At 39.8% G+C, this 3,783-nt stretch overlaps 1 non-coding gene across 1 annotated transcript; it reads right to left on the bottom strand.

The window, feature by feature from the left end:
- Positions 1–3,059: 3,059 nt before the first annotated feature.
- TRNAY-AUA (transfer RNA tyrosine (anticodon AUA)) lies at positions 3,060–3,131 on the bottom strand. Its single transcript has one exon. It is a non-coding gene; the product is annotated as a tRNA-Tyr (tRNA).
- Positions 3,132–3,783: the final 652 nt, after the last annotated feature.

Raw genomic sequence — 3,783 nt, 5'->3', positions numbered from 1 at the left:
TCCTTTTTAAGCTGAGTAATATTCCCTTGTGTATATGTACCATATCTGATGACACTTTGATTTTGGACCTTCTAACCTTCAGAGCTATAATAAAATACCATACCTGGTTGATTTGGCCACCCAGTCTGTGGTGCTTCATTTTGGCAGCCCTAACAAACACATCTACCTATGGTACCTATGGTCATGTCATCAGAGAAGGCTAAATCTGGGTTCAGAATACAGGTGTTTTGAATCCAAATTTCAGATCACAAGCCCTCTCCCTCACACTCTGCACACACACACACACAGACACACACACAGACACACACACACACACACACAGACATGCACTACTCATGGACACACGTGCATTTGGCTTCCCTGAAAGGCAGGATGTATCTCATTGCACACAAGTTGATGCTGCCAGCTCCTCCCTTTGCTTTTATTTCCATTCTTCTCTTTGTCTCTTCTTATAACATGTACATTTCACTCTTCTTCCTCTTTCCCTTCTGCTACTCTTTCCATGGAAGTGCATGGGCCATTTTTCTCACCGTAAACATCTGTTTTGGAATAGTCACAGATCTATTTTTTATATCTTGACTTGCAGGTCTGCAATCATCTTACATTCTGTTTCCTTAAATTATTCTTCAAGGCACATCTGGTTGAGAACATGATGTCACCAAAGTCTCTCAGGTGTGGATTGGGATTGATAGAGAAACAAATTCCATGGCATGATGTAATTTGTAACATGAATTGAGATTTGATGTGATCAAAGAAAAAGAATATGGTCATTGGCTTGGGATAGTTTTGATTTACAACTGCCAGGGTTTTTCATAGTTTCTCCTTGTCATACTCTCAGGGAATTATTTTTCTCCCCTCTAAAATCCCACCTTCTTCTCCAGGATCCTAAGATCAATGAAAATAAGCAACACTTTTTGTTTGGAGCTATTCTTGTCTTTATTTGAGCAGGTGCTAAATAATTATAAACATGATTAACATTTAAAGGGTGTGTTTCTTTTTAAGTCCTTAAGCACATGTTCACTTTCATGTTTCCAGTGTAGAAACAAATTTCAAAGAGAAGAAACAAAGAGAACAATAACATTTGAAAATCTCGAATCTTGACTAGTTCTGGTAAATAGAAATGGGACCGGTAGTTTTACTCTCCAAATCAATATTTCATTTTCGAGAGAATGGAAATCATTCTGGCTTAGAACCCCTTCAGAAATGATGAGGGCTTTGAGCTCTTCTTTTTTTTTTTTTCCTTTTACTGTGCAGATATAAGTTACGTGTCTTTTCTGGGGAGTCACAACTGGTAAACATGTTGACATCCAGAGATAAGTTGTGTCATGCCTCTATTTTCCAAGGCTCACAGATTTAAAATATCTTGACAGTGACAATGAGAGTTGATGATGCAGGTTGCTAGATGCTGACGTTTTTGGGAGTTATTGTTTTTATGTCCTAGAATCTACTTTCTTGAGAGTCTTCAAAAATTTGATAGCATCTCATATTTCTCCTCTTCTGCCTCAAGGCAGAGAAATGAATTAAGGTGGCCTCTCAAGTCTCCTCTGAGCCTTATGAGTCTGCATTTGCCACCTGTCCTGCAGGCCACCAGATGGAGTTAACCATTAACCACAGGAAGTTCTGTGGCCCCATGAAAATAGTAGCTAATGAGAGGCATACTTAAAGCTGTTATGAGATCTGTTCACCTTTTTTTCCTCAGATGCCTTAAATGTATTAGAATCCAGTTGAAGGATGTCTATAATATACAGAGAATGGATCTAGCAAAGCTCTAATTAAAGGGGATGTCATTGTTTTTTCATCTCTTCAGTTGTACAATTTCTAGCGAAGGTAAGTCTGTGAAGAATCATTGAAGTGGTCTAGAGAGCTATAATTGCAAGAACTTAAACTTCTTTAATCTTGAATTGGAGTGAAAAGCCATCACCAATTTAGAAGAGTGCAATTCTCCTCCTTTTATCTGTGTAGACAAAGTGTAACCCAGTGAAGTTTTCCTTGGAACCCATGTTGATGCCCGGGAAAATATGAAACATCCAAAATGTGCATGGATATATAAGATAATGAGCAAGTTTTGATGTATTTCAATTAAATTTTTTCATTCCATGTGTGTGAAAGTAAGCTCTGACATATAAAATATTTCTGGATTGTATTTTCTTTTTTCTGGACTGCTTTTTTTTTTCTGTTAAAGCTCTATATTTTAAAAAATATGCAACTGTATAAAGATGCAGAGAACTGAAATTTGCATTGCAGTAAAATACGAGCAATTGTGTGGTTAAACAGTTTCCTCCTTTCCTAAAGACATGTGGATAATAAAAATAGCCCCTGAATCATTTAATGGAACCTTTTTCCATTCAAGCATTCAACTGTGGTTGAGTTTACCTTGTTAAAAAATTATTTATGTTATCCTAATTTTACTTTCACTTTTAGCTTCTAACTATTATATGAAGAATTAAAAGTGTATGGAAGTGCTATTTATGAAGTTTAAAGCAAACATCTCTAACATTATTTTTTTTTCTTCAATAGAACACAAAGTTGTGTTTCCCAGGTGGTGCTAGTGGAAAAGAAGCCACCTGCCAATTTTCAGGAGATGTAAGAGACTCGGGTTCAATCCCTGGATCGGGAAAATCCCCTGGAGGAGGAAATGGTGTCCCACTCCAGGATTCTTGCATTGAGAATCCCACAGGCAGAGGAGCCTGGTGGGCTATGGTCCGCAGGGTCGCAAAGAGTGGGACGTGACTGAAGTGACTTAGCACACACACAAAGTTGTAATAGTTTAATATTTATTCTCCTTTTGCTCTATTTGCTGTCATTTTTATCCACATGACTTCAAGTCCATGCTGTGTGGGTAAAAGGTAGTTCAATATCCTAGGACAGTCTCAGTTTTTGATTTCATATCAGAATGCCAAGGGGGAATATGATGATGTTTAAAGCCCTCTGAAAGTGAAAGTGAAGTCGTGTCTGACTCTTTGCGACCCCATGGACTGTAGCCTACCAGGCTTCTCTGTCCATGGGATTTTCCAGGCAACAATACTGGAGTGGGTTGCCGTTTCCTTCTCCAGGAGATCTTCCCAAGTCAGGGATTGAACCCAGGTCTCCTGCATTATAGGCAGACGCTTTACCATCTGAGCCACCAGGGAAGTCATTTTAGAGCCCTCTAGTGCTTATCAGGGATGGGGGAGCCTGGTGGACTCTGGGGTTGCACAGAGTCGGACACGACTGAAGTGACTTAGCAGCAGCAGCAGTGCTTATCAACCGGCCAAAATTTATTTTATTCTGATTGTTGCTGGTTTAGATATATTGCGTTTTCAGTGGGCAAAAAAGTGTTGGTAATACTAAGGTTTTACATTTTCCCATCTAGTCTGATCCAGTTTAGGAAATGGAATCCTCATAAGTGGAGATGCAGAAGGCTTCAGCTGCTTCTATGTCACTGAAACTTTGAGGTAAAATAGCATATATTCTGCCCGTGATTATGTCCTTTTAAACCCTTGTGTTTCATGTATGTCAAGCCTTGTCCTCTCCATAGCACTGGAGCATTTGAGGTCAGAGCTTTGCCTCCTATTTCTTTTGTATTCTTCTCTCTGAGTTCCTAAAGTGAACGTGAAGTCGCTCAGTCATGTCCGACTCTGTGACCCCATAGACTGTAGCCTACAGGCTCCTCCATCCATGGGATTTTCCAAGCAAGAGTACCGGAGTGGGTGACCATTTCCTTCTCCGGGGGATCTTCCCAACCCAGAGATTGAACCTGGGTCTCCCGCATTGCAGGCAGACGCTTTACTCTCTGAGTCCCTA

Source organism: Bubalus kerabau, chromosome 9 (assembly GCF_029407905.1).
Source record: "Bubalus kerabau isolate K-KA32 ecotype Philippines breed swamp buffalo chromosome 9, PCC_UOA_SB_1v2, whole genome shotgun sequence".
Lineage (NCBI taxonomy): Eukaryota > Metazoa > Chordata > Mammalia > Artiodactyla > Bovidae > Bubalus > Bubalus kerabau.
This window is presented reverse-complemented; position numbering and strand designations above follow the sequence as displayed.